Raw genomic sequence first — 14,133 nt, 5'->3', positions numbered from 1 at the left:
AGCAACTGTAAATCTGAGTATTTCTGTTTTCAACACTGATACAGACCATACCAGGATTGCCCACAGAGAAGTAAAACTGTTCTCCCTATTATAACCAGTAAAAGTGTAGGTCAGTTGTAATGGCATACCAGACAGCATCCGACAACCTGAAGAAAGACTTAAATAAGAAGCATAACTGATGATGGATGTACTGGGACACCAACTTGATTCACAAAGGAAGCATATCAACCTGGATAACCTGTTAGGAATAAATTTTAAGACAGAGTTACTTAAGTCCTTACAAGACATCTTTAAGAACATAGATGACCGAAAGACAACTACATCACTGAAAAGCCCATCCCAGCAGAGGTAATAGTTGATGAAATTTGCATCCCTAGAAGTCTCTGCACAAACTGGAGGCAGCACTGCAGGTCACTAATCAGAGTTTTCTCTCCCCAAAAATTGGTATTGCTTATATGATATGTGGAGGCACCTTGTGAATATTGAATCTTTCAGGAACTGCCTCAACCTTCTAAGTTTCATTTACTTTTTGGGTCTTACGTACTTTGTTTACTTCCTGAGTAAACAGTTCCTACTCATTCCAGGACAGAATATTTCAATTTGAAAGGGATAACTAAAAATATATATAGATTCCATTTCAATACAGGTTAAACACTTGCTTAAAAATTATTTCTTTTTACTTTGCATACCTTAAATCTCAATTACCTTACTAAGTTCGCAAGTCACCGACACTGTACTTATATTGGCATATATTTATCAGTTTTTGTAATCCTCATTTGATCATTTGTATTTGTGGTATGCATTTATATGATGTGTCTCTCCAAAGCAGTCATTCGAGCCTCAGAAAAGTTTTCCTGACCATTCTGAAGTATTCTAAACTTGGAGATGTAATTTTAACTATTTTTAGAAATGTTGCAAAGAGAGAATGTAAAAAGCTTTGTTTTAAATTGCATGGATTAGCTATCACGCAAGAGAATAGCATTTTGCCATCTGTGTACAGAGTAGCACAGTTGGATATGTGGCCCTCTGCTTATCCTAATGTTGTGTATAAAAGCTTTATTTTAGAAAAACAAGACAGCACAGGTAAGATTTGTTCACATCCATACTTTCATAATCCATTTTAACAAATAAATCTATTTCTAAAAATATGATTCTAGAAATAATTTCAATATGCTAGAAAATATTGTGTATGAGCAATAGAAGAAAAGTTATTGCTAGCTGAGATTTTGTTAAAGAAAAAAATAACTGAAGTAATTGTCTACATTTTTCTATACTTCTTTACCCTCTTTTAAAATCTAAAATAAATTATATTGGAAGATAATGTTTTATTGGTCATCTTTTATTCTTGCTAAAATATGAATAATTGTTTTCTACTTAATTATATTTTTATATAAATTCCTTGTGAATTTCATACATGGGCACTGTATTTACATCATTTCCACCCCTCCCACTTGGCTCTTCAATTCTTCCCACATATCCCAGACACCCTCTCAATTTTGTGATCTCTTCCTTAATTATTATTATTACATGTATACATATGTGGTATATATATATATAGCCTACTGGTCCCACTTAGCATTGTTTATATGTACATATGTTTAGGATTGGCCATATGGGACTGGATAACCTACCAAGAACACAACCTTAGAGAAAACAGATTCTCCCTCTCTCTGTAACTATCGATTTCCTGTAGATCTTCATCTAGAGGTAGGACCCCGTGCCATTTCTTCATTCTCAACTGGTGATGTCATCACTCGGGTCCTCTTTAGGCAACCATATGATTGGAATTTCATGGGTGCAGTTTCCCTGTCATGTCTGGAAGACACTCTCTAGCCACAGTTGTCCTGGTCGTCTGACTCTTACAATGTTTCTACTCCCTCTTCTGTATTGTTTCCTGAACCTTCAGTGTAACGTGTGCATTTTAGATGGATCAGTTGGACTTAAGCACTTAATCTATGTAGTTTGACCAGTTATGGATCTCTGTAATAGTCTTCATCTTTTGAAGTTTTATTGGTGAGAGGTGAGAGCTACACTTATCTATGGGTATAAGGATAAGTATTTAGAATACAGTTCAAACTTATAGTGGTTTAGGAAAAATAGCAGTAGCAGGTTTTCTTCTGGATTCTATATATTATATTAATTATTATTTGTTTATTTACCAAGACAGGATTTCACATATCTACTGCATGTTGGGGGGAAACCTTGAACATCTGATCATCCTGCCTCTACCATTGTATTGCAATGATTATGCAGGTGTTCCACATGATGCCCAGTTTTATATGGTGTCGCAAGAGCACACTACCGACTGAAAGATAACGCAGCCCCTTAATTTTATTCTAAAATCATTATTTTTTAATGTACTAGTTATAATGTGCATGTATTTTCACACCTATAAATTTTTGTTTAACTTTGATTGGATAATTTAAAAATAAATTTATCAATATAATTAGAAACCTATTTATCATTTACCTTATTTGATACATTCTGACAATGGTTGATGTAGGCAGTGAGACCTCTCTCTGGATATTATTTTGACTTCCAACATGAGAGCAACCCTAGGAAATGCAGAAATCATCCAGCCTTATACTAATTGGAGTAGAGATGCTTCAGTTGTTGCACTTGAGTACAGCCTCTAGAGACCCAGAATCTTCTACCCACCACAAAACAAACAGCATCTGTTTCTGTAATTCCTGCCTAATTTGAGATTTAAATGTCTTTTAACTGGAAAATTCAATTTATAGATTAGTGGTGTGTGGCCCCATGGTTTCCAGTTCACTGCCTGATACCTATTCTGAGTGGAATTTATTCAGTGATTTCACCTGACTACGTATTTTGTACATTATTTTTTTCTAAAACTCACTGAATGGTGGATACATTTTTTTCTAAATGTTAATAAATGAACTTTTTGGTGTGGAGATGAAGCCCAAGAATAGTGTTTGCCTAGCATGGTCTAGTTCAACCGCCTAGTACCAGAGAAACAAATGAAAAAATTAAGAGAAAAGAAAAGGAATTACATTTTTTCCTTATATTTCAGTTTATTCAAATATTGTTAAGAATACAACAGTTTTTGGAGACATAGTCTCCCTGTAGCCCCAGCTGTCCTGGAATGTGCTACGCAGATCAGTCTGGTCTCAATCTCACAGAGCTCTGTCTACCTCTGCCTCCCGAGTGTCGAGATTAAGGCATGCCCAGTTAATCAATACTTTTTATCAAAATTTCTTTCAGTAAATAAAGATACAAATAGATGGAAACATGAGAAATAGTCCTTTAAACAGTACTACATTTTCTTATGGTAGAAATCAGACACAAGAAATAAAGTGATTTAGAAGGATTTGATATCTTCAGCTGCAGATCACTCATTAGGACATCACAAGGCTTGCGTGTTCACCACAGAAGAGCCATGATTGAAGTTATTTCTCCCTTTTTTCAGGTTATGTCGTGTTCTGTCTGCTTTGTTTTTAAGGAAAGAATGATCCACTGCTTTCTGATTCTTCTTTGTAATGATTCTTACAATTCCAATTTTTGTGTAATGAAGCAGGATTTCTACACCAGGTGCTAAAACAACAAATCAAGTACAATTTCTATAACCTTTGACATTTGAAGTGATGAATGACAATACCATAAATACTTCATCTGGGTGCATAGCATTGGGTTTCATGAGCTGAAAATTTGTTTTTATTGTAAAAGTACAATTTCCTTGAAAAATTGTCAGAACAAAACACTAGGCTCTTTGGTGAACAGAACATTATAAAATATAATATCTTAGAATGACATAGACCATTAGAATCATTTTTGAAGACTGACTGTAAATATTTTTATAGAAGCAAGAAAAATTGCTCTGAAATATTCCAAATAAGGACTTCCACCTAAATAATTGCAGTAGTTATGTGGTTTAGTCAGATTTAGTGAAACAAAACTCATTTTAGGTGGGGCTTAAACCCTGTATATATACAATGTCATACTTATAAAATTATTTCATGATTCTGAAATCCTGTCTTTGAAATAAACTTTTATAGCAGTTGTTGGTCTATAAGCTATACTCAAGGATATTGCATTTATTCAGATTCAGCTTGCATCTCACTTCAGTTTTCCTCATTTTGCTCAAGGGAAATTCAATTGTGATCAATTTTTGATTCCCTTTCCTAGCCGCAAGGAAACAAGCAAATCTAAGAAGACAGCCCAATATTGGGGGAGAGGAAAAATTAGTAGAAATATAAAGCTTGTACGATTGAGGCCTCTACTGGATTTCATTTTTTAATACTCTATGTAGTTCCCTTGTCATTTTGTGGCTTTCATACTTTGGGTGAGGAAGGCTTTTGAAAGGCTGAAAACTGAAGGCCATCATCAGCCTTTCTGAAGGTATTATGATGCCATGATTCTGAGCTCCTATAACTCTCTGAGGAACATTATGTTTAGCACCACATATTATTAAAATATGATTAATCTGTTAAAATATGTACATATATGATGTATGAAATTCAATGATAGGATTAACTATGAACTTTGAATCCGTCACCACAATCAAGGTCATAGGCATAACATCATCTGTTACTGTTTCTTCTTTCTCTTGGTCTCTTGTCTTTCTCTTAGCATAAGATATATTGTCTTTGTCCATTTTAAGTATTCAACATAGTATAGTTAACCATAGGGACTTTGCTGTGTAGTAGAACTCCAAACCATTCCTCACATCACTGAAGCTTAATTTCCTTTGATAATCATTTTTGCTCACTTCTCTTTTCCCCTAGCTATTGGCAACTGACATTTTACTCATTTCTTTTATGACCTTAGGATTCTTAGTCCCCACATTATGTGGTATCACACAGTATTTGTCTATACTTGGCTTATTTCACCAAGCATAATGTTCCTGAAGCCCACACATGCTGCTACAAATAGTAGTAGGTTGTTTTAATATTACGCAGCATTTAATGAAGATGGAGTAATATTTCAATAAACATATATACCAAAATTCTCTGTCCATTCAACTGGTCATTAATATTGCATTTGCTTCTACATCTTACTGTAAATTATGCTACAGTAAATGTGAAGTATCACTCAAGTTTGGTAAGTTACAGATAGTTGTTAGCTGCCATGTGGGTGCTGGGATTCGAATCAGGGTCTTCTGCAAGAACAGTCAGTGTTCTTAACTGCTGATCCATCTCTCCATGCTCGGTTTCCAGTTTTTTAGACACTGGAATTTCTCGCGCATGTGGAAGTATTATTTAAAAATTCACACTGCTCTCACAATGGTTGTACTTGTTTACATTAATTACAGCAATAGCAATATTCTCTTTTGTCCACACACTGACTACAGCTTATCATATATATGTCTATTGGTAATTGGCATTCTTACAGATAAATATCATAGTAGTTTTGAGTTCAAACTCTCTAATTATTAGCAATATCAAATACCTTCACAAATGCATGTTGGCTAACTGTATATTTTATTTATACTATAACTTAAAAGAACACAATATCTATCTAAGACTAGGGAGATAACTCAATCAGTAAAGAGCTTGCTTTACAAGTACGAGGGCATGAGTTGATCCCTAGAACCCATGTGATAAAAATGTTGGGTGTGGTTTTGCACACGCATTTAATCTCATCTCTGGCAGGAGGAGACAAGGAACTAAGTAAGTGAATTTTCAGTGTACTGAAAATCATGAAATTTTGATGGAAATGAATGAAGTGGATAAAAATAAAGGTAAAAATATTCCTTGTTCATGAATTGAACTAGTAATATTATGAAAATATCCACACTATTCAAGGAAATGCAGGCTCAAAATAGTATCTGTCAACATTCCATGGGAATTTTACAGAAAAAATTTAAATAATCTATAATTCATATGCAATCACAAAAGATCCCCCAGAACTAAAATAATCTTTAATATCAACAAAATGAAAAACTTCACATTTCATGATATAGAATGATATATCAGATCTATTGCAATCAAAACAATATGGTGTAGTATAAAAACAAATGCATGAAACAGTGGAACAGAAAAGAGATGTGAAGAGTTTTCCAGTAGGTTTAAAGTGATGTGTCCTCTCTACTTTGCAATATACAGTTCCCTATATTTTACTAGGAAAGTGTTATATTTTGATGAATCATTGAAAACATTTTATTTAGATGTACTTCTTTTTGAATGACCATTCATTTTTCTTCTAGACAATCCAGAATTCTCACCATGCAAGTCCCTGTCACTAATTCTTACCATTAACCACCTTGTCAATATAAAGTCCTGTGAATGTTATCACTGTCCTGAAGCAGACTGGGTCTTGTTGGTTTCCCTTTTAGTGACATGAAAACTCACGATAGGGAAGAACTGCACAGAATAGCCCAAGTAATATTCATTTTCCTCTAAGAGCAGGACATTGTACAAATTTAACACACTGTCTTGCATGGTCTTTGAGTCAATACAACTTAGGACAGTCTGCCTGTCAGGGCTGTCCAGCTCTATTCTAACATAGGTCATGTTCAGGAAACAATCTATTCTCCTTGGCTGCTTTATTGACTTTTGAGTGATCAAATCACAATTGATCCACTACATCTTCAAGCTTCTGCAGCCTAACTTTGTAACTAATAATTCCACTTTCCAGAGTTTGTTGTATGTGTGTGCATTCTGTAAAGGCAGATTAAGACACAGATAATCAGGCATGGTGGTCCTAAGCTAAGAGTGCACTGAGTACAACAATATGGACAGCTGTTTCTGGTTGTTCAAACAATGATGATTTTGTATTCTCTATGAAATGGGAGCCCTCTTTTAGTGAGCATAACTAATGAGATGGCCTAGAAATACAACCATGCATCAATAATATCAATAATCCACTAATCATAGACAGCAAACTGTGCTGAAGAATGGAACTAGATCCTCAACCTTACAGAGTCCATTAAAAACCAAATCAAATGGATCAAATTTTTAAACAGAGCCCTAACTCATTAATGCAAACAATGGCATGCATTTGATGTGAATAATTTGGATATGGAAAATATTGCATAGAGAAAAAGAAAAAATAAATGTCAGAATTAGGTCCATGTAATAACAATAGAGTCAACTTGTAGTATGTAAGAAAATGTTTGCCTCATATAACTGATAAGAAGTTAGCATCAGGGATATGCAAGGAACTACCAGTTCAATAGCAAATAAACAGATTAATTTTTTAAAAAGTCACCTCTTTAGGGGATCCCTGAGCCTTAGAAGGCAGAGTATGATACGGTGTCCTATTCAGGAATAAATGCTCTACAATCTCTTATTCTTTCTGTGTTGGAGAGTTGTGGGTCTCTACATTAATCACCATCCTGCAATAGGAAGTTTATCTCATAAGAGTTCAGAGCTGCATTACTTATGGTATAACAATAATACTAGGCTCCCACAACAAAGGGCATTTAGAGATACAGATTTGATATTGAAAGCACACACACACACACACACAGAGAGAGAGAGAGAGAGAGAGAGAGAGAGAGAGAGGAGTATATGAAATTGGGCAAGGTCAGTAGGTATTCAAGATGGGGGAAGGGATCTAAATTAAATCAAAATATATTGCATAATATTCTCAAAAATTAAGATATAATTTTAAAAAGAAAGGTAATCAATTTTGAGGGAAACACAATGAGATTAGAATTTCTCATAAAACTCAATATTTTGTTTTCTTATGTTTCCTATCTTTACTATCTCTCCATGTCTCAAAGTACAAAGAGAAAGCGTTGTTGGTTTTTTGTTTTTTTTTTTTTTGACCAAGACACAATGTCTTGAGTTAAATTTAGACATCACTAAAATAAAGGAAAGAATGATTGCACTTTGCAAACACCTCCATAGGTCCTGACTCTACAGGTCATAAATCCTTTCTGACTCTCTCATATGTGATACAGACGATGCCATGTTAAACTCTTAACACTGAATAATAAAATGCAGGGTCTTATTTTTATACCAAATTTCAGTTATACATCTTCATATAATGTATTTGTTGGTATGCCATTGTCAGATTATGAAAATAAAGCTCATTGATTCCTTTCCACAAGAAAATAGCACAAAAAGCAAACATTTCCCATGAGTTTAATGTGACAAGTGTTTGAGTGAATAGTGAAAAGGTGGAACTACGTGAAAAATGTCAGTCACGACGATGCAACATCACCCTGACTTGTTACTGGTTTTGTCCTCTCTGTTTGGCTTAATTGTACTGAAATATACATCCACTTAGATCTGAAAATAAAACTAAAATAGCATGAAAAATGGTCACAAATATTGTTCATCCCTTCACAGATCATCTGATCCTCAAAGTGAACTGAATACTTTTTGATAATGAATGGTAGAAATATGAGAAAACTAGCATTCCCTGTGCAATTCTATTTCTTGACACAATTGCAGTATATGGCGTATGATTGAGATCATTCTTCACATGCATTTATTTTGTATAAGCAGAAACCATAGTACACTTATATAATAGGAATTTACAAATAGAGACAACATAGTGAAGTATTCTAAAATGTAATACGCATTTTAATTGTAAATAAATATATTTTCTGTAGATTTATTGTAACTCCAGTACCCTTTCACAGAAAATAAACATGAACATGAAGTTTCAACAGCTCTTAATGTAAAATGATACTTTGCAAAGATCATTTCTTATTGTTTTATTTTCTGAATACCTGTATTGTTACTATTCCATTACCCTACAGAAATACAGTAAGAATCCCTAATTAGGTTATTCTATTCCTAAATATCTAAGTAAAGCACTTTCTGAAATATTTGAGAATTAAAGGGATGATGGTCCTTATACAATTTACAGTAAACAGATATTTTAAATCTTATTAGTAAAACAATGAACATTTTCCTATAGACACCATTTGTCAAATCCTTCTATACAGAGACATGCAAAGGACAATAAATACAGTCAGAATATCAAAAAATGTGGGTTTGAAAACTGGGATGAAACTAGGTCATAGTATGTTTGCCTAGCAGAGTAAAACACTGAGTTAAATACCAGTACCCAGACAATCACAGATTGAAGGAAAATAAGCATCAAAAAGAAAGACAAGGATGAATAAGAAAAAAAGAGGAGGAAGGGAGAAGGAGGTGACAGAGGAGGAGGAGAAGGAGAGGGGGAGGAGGAGAAAGAATCCACCTTAGTAGACATGCTATGTGTCTGAGACAAAGATGCTTAAGCAGTTCATCCTGAACACTAATGATGACAAGTTTCAGTGCTAGTAGCGTGGAAATTTTCTTATAGGCATTCTCGACAATGTGAAAATTCGGTCTTTACTAAGAATGTTACTGTACTTCATTAAAATATAAAATCTATTTCCTTGGTGGCAGCACACACAAATTTTATCTTTCTCTCTGTTTTTTTCCCTTACTTAATGAACTTCCCTCATCTGATTTTGTTCATTGATTTAAACGTGTCCTTAGCCCAGAGTCTAGGTGGACCCAGTACATAAGCATAATTATTATGTCAGTGAAAAAATTTGGGAGTGCCAAACCAAAGAGTCATTTACCATAGAGATGCAGTTATAAGCAGTAAGAAAGGAAAATGGCTTAACAGGAAATCGATTTCAGAAAAGGCAAAATAGTAACGATTACAAGAATGGGTCAAAAGAGCAAAGGGTTTAGAGAAAAATTTGGTAATCAATTCTCCTTCACCTTTCTAATAGGAATAATTTAGAGTCATTTTATTGTTCCTGAATCAGAGACAGAAAAATCTTTAAGAAAAGAAGGTGGTTTTTGGAAGTTAATATTTTTTCTTATTTCTTTGGCCACTATTTAGAGAATATTACTTTAAGTGTATTTAAAAATACAATCTATTTTTGATTGCATGGTTCTTGTTTATATTTCTGCAATAAATTATCTAATTTTTGCAAGAGGTAATATTCATATACATCAAAATGGAAATAAACTCAAATATTCACTTAAAAGTTTGAAAATTTTAAGATATGCATTAGTATACCTTCAGAGGCATTTATGGTGAATTTATATTAATGAGTATGAGAAGCAATGAGTGGAAACCCGCAATCATAGGAAAGGCTTGGTCAGAAACTAACCTCTAAGCAACAGGGGATCAAGAATACCAAATTTCATCCAGCTACTAGAAAACTACAAGAATCAGGCTAGCATTTGATCATAAGTGGAGTACAGAAATGGCAAAGTTTCACTTATAGCCAGGCACTGGTTCCTCCAGTAAGACCAACATTTGAGAGGCTGAGTAAGGGAGGATGCTTTCAGTTAGAGGCAGCCAGAAAGGCACAATTAATCTAGGCCAGCATGGGATGCAGAGTAAGACACTTTAACCAAAATTTAAAAAATGATATTTATTTAATAATAATCCAGGTTTCCGTTTCAAAACAGCATGTATTCTATCCTACTGTATTTTTTGTTTCCACTCTGTAATACAAAAAAATTTACTCCTATCCCTTGTCTACCAATATGAGCTGTATCATAGCTGTAAAGGTGTAAAGCTGTGTAATGATTTCATGATAGTCAAATATTAAGCCTCACCCACTCACGGTTCAGGACCATTGAGGAAGAAAGGGGCAGAAATATTATAAGAGCCAGGGTGGGTGCATGAACATAAGGAAACATAGGCTTTCAGGCCACTTGTTTCGATGAACTTGCAACAATGGTGACAACATATGCAAGACCACGCTGAATCAGTCATACAAAAACTCAGTATTCATACAAAAATGTCAGCATGGAAAAGGGGAAATGGGCAGCAGGCCTCAATCCTAGCAGAGGAATTATTGGCAATTGATTACTGCTGGGACAGAGGGAGAGTAGATCTTTAAGGGAGTGGTTCTAGATAGGCTGACAAGACTCCAGTGGATGAACTTGCACCTAAGGACGTCTAAGTACAAATGTTTGAACAGATAGAACTTAACATATCTGACAGAATATATGAAATCAGGGCGTGGGGGGTTATACTAGGCACAGATGGGGGAGAAGTCTTGATTTGGTTAAGGTCTATTATATGAAATTCACAAAACCTCAACTCAATAAAAATATTCAAAAGAGAATAAATGATTTTTCAAACACTATAGATATCCAATGAGAAAAATTATAAATAATTCGAATTGCATGCTAATGCAGTCTCAAGGTTTCAATAATACCAGAAATAGTTCAAATATATTTAATTATATTCTCTTAATATTGAGATGAAACCCAGCTTAGACAAAATACTTGCTATATAATAGACATAGTACAATAAGAAAAGTTCATTATACGGTTTATTAATTTATTTGTTTATTCTTTTTGCATGGATCTGTAATTATTTGAAAAAATGTGAATGAAATTTTTACTGTATAAATCGAACATTAATAGGAAGAAAAAAAGTTATAATATTGACATTTACTATGATCAATACTTAGCACTCTATTTTTAAAGTAATATGTAGTCTATGTAATGATTTAATCACTAAATTACTATTCTTTTGTTTATGAAAGTATAGTTCTGTACAATACCAATAATACAGTAAAGGAAAATGGAGAAATGATCAAGCAAAAATGGACTAATTATTCTCATGATAAAATTATGTAAGCCTATAAAATAAAAAATTGATTCAAAGTAATCTTTCCATGAACAATTTAGTATGGATTGTTTAAATAGTCACTCAAATTATGCTGAGATTAACTTACTCTGATATCTATGCCTTACATTGTTTCCACAAAATAAACATAGCCTTCATATATCTATATATAGATATATAGATAGATATAGGTATAGATATATATGTATATAAAACATATACTTTTTCTTTTTTATTCTTTTATTCTTCCAAAATCGGCATATAATGTATTAGATACAAGGACATTTCAAGGTGTGGTTTGTTGTTCTACTTCTCTGTATTCCCCATTCTATTACCCCATTCCCCCTTGTAACCCTCCCCAGACTCTCCTCCTCTTTCATGTCCCATGTGTCATTTTCCAGCTCTGATCTTCCCTCATCACCTAATTGTAATCTGTCTTGTTCTCCTTTCTAGATTTTTAAACTTAACCCACACGTAGATCTGTTTGCATATATGCATGGTTAATTATATATTTTCTTTATAAACAAATCTGTAAGGTTTGCCTCAAGTATCAAAGGAAATAATTTCTTCAAGCATTTTTATACAACAAACACCATGGACAAAATATAATGATTCCTGAGAGGGAAAGTCCTAATATTTAATTACTTTATACCTCAAAATGTTCTTCTTGGATTACATAATTTTATTAAAAATACAACTTATATGACCAGGAACAAGTCTATTTCTTCTTATCATTTTTATGTGAAGTCTGCAGTGTGGGAAGAATGTGAAATTATTGAATAAACTTCAAAATATAACACCATCACCAGGCTTACTAGTGACTATTAAGTCGAGATTTTGTTAGATGTTCTTGTTGTTTTGATGGTAAATATATTGAAGACATCCTCTTCTGATTAAAAAAAATATTTTGTAAATTCCTGCATCATTAAATTACTATAATTCATATAGCTTGTATTCCTAAATCTAAGCCTCATTTTTCCAAAGTAATTTTCTATATGAGAGTATTTGAATAAATCTGTTGATTCTTTTAAAAGTGAAACAGTATTTCTTGCACTGAAAATAAGAAATGACCAATAACTGAACCTTAAATGTTGAATTGTTTGAAAGAGATTTGTAGTTTAAGAACAGATTTTAGGGAAAAAAAAATCTTACTAAAAAGGTGTACTGGTATTCTTGTGAATAATGGCAGAATTTGAGTGTCTTTGCTCACTTTATATTTTTAATTTTGATTGTCATTTAAACAAATACATAAAACTTAGCACAGATTTGTAAGTACCCAGGATGGAAGAAGTGATTAATACATCCCAATATTCCTGCTCAAAGAAGTTAGATTTCACTTCAAGAAGGAAAAATACTGTTAGATGAGTAGATTTCTGGGAGATATACTATAAAGCCCTGATTTTTTTCTAGTAAATTAGAGGCTTATAATAACCAAAAATGGTTTATAAGAAGGAACCAAGAAAAGCTGAAATGACAAGGTAGAATTTCTGCGAGAAAGTTTTCTTGAAATCATATAAGGCAATGAAAAGACAAGGAAATTAAGGTATGTTGAACATTACAATGTTTCACAAAAATAAAACCCCAACGCGAGAAATGGACTTGCATTCTTGAAGTTGTTGACCAGGATTCTCATAGACCCTCAAAGAATACTATCTAGTACCCCCATGTGGTTATTAACCAGAACTTGACCGCAAGATCCTATTGATGAAGACACTACATACATGAGCTACAGAAAAAGGAGAAATCAAGCTTTTACTGACTTGACAGGCTCATCTCTACTGCCTAGCACAGTGCTACACATGCTACCCAAAGAGAAAAATGCATCATGAAATTTACCTTAGCTGCAAATCCTGTGAGCTACAACAACTGGCCTGGCAAGTTATGCCCACTGGTAAAATAGTGGCACAAATAATATTGGAGTAACCAACTGCTTTATAATTGAATTTAAGGTTTGCTTCATAGGCTGGAGCCCATAAATGACACTGATATCAAGTATAGGAACCTGAAGCTAGGCAGCTCACAGGGTGTAGGGGAGAGTCCAATATTACTTTTCTGCCATATATATATATATATTTATTTTTATACTCACCAATTAGTACATCTCTCAGTTTTCACCAGAGAAGCTTCCTTATGCAGCTGATGGTGATTAATACCAAAACCCAAAACAGGCTGAGTTGCAGAGAACAAGAAGCTATAGACTGTTGACCCCTGAGAATAACACACCTACATCAAATTTCTAACTCCCAAGGCTCAGGGGTCTTTGGAGAACAGAAGGCAGAAATATTGTAAAGGCAGAGGTGGTGGATGACCAAAAATTACAGTTTTCCAGACCACAGTAACTCATATGAACTCACAGCAATAGTAACAACATACACAAGTCCCATGCAAGTTCAAAGTACACGTGCACCAGCACAGACATGGGGAAGTGGGTAAAAAAAAAAATCCAACCCTACCTGAGGAACTATTGGCAACCAAATATTGCTGGGAATGGGGGGAGTCAGTCTCTTTCAAGAGTGAAACTTTTAGTAGATTAACTAGGCTCCAGTGGATGAACCTATAATGAAGATTATTTGGGAACAAAAATCAGTCTCTCTCTCTCTTTCTCTCATTCTCTCTCTCATT

The sequence above is a fragment of the Nannospalax galili genome, unplaced genomic scaffold (assembly GCF_000622305.1).
Source record: "Nannospalax galili isolate Female #2095 unplaced genomic scaffold, S.galili_v1.0 scaffold206, whole genome shotgun sequence".
NCBI classification, from domain to species: domain Eukaryota; kingdom Metazoa; phylum Chordata; class Mammalia; order Rodentia; family Spalacidae; genus Nannospalax; species Nannospalax galili.
The sequence above is the reverse complement of the archived record's forward strand: the minus strand, read 5'-3'. Positions refer to the sequence as shown.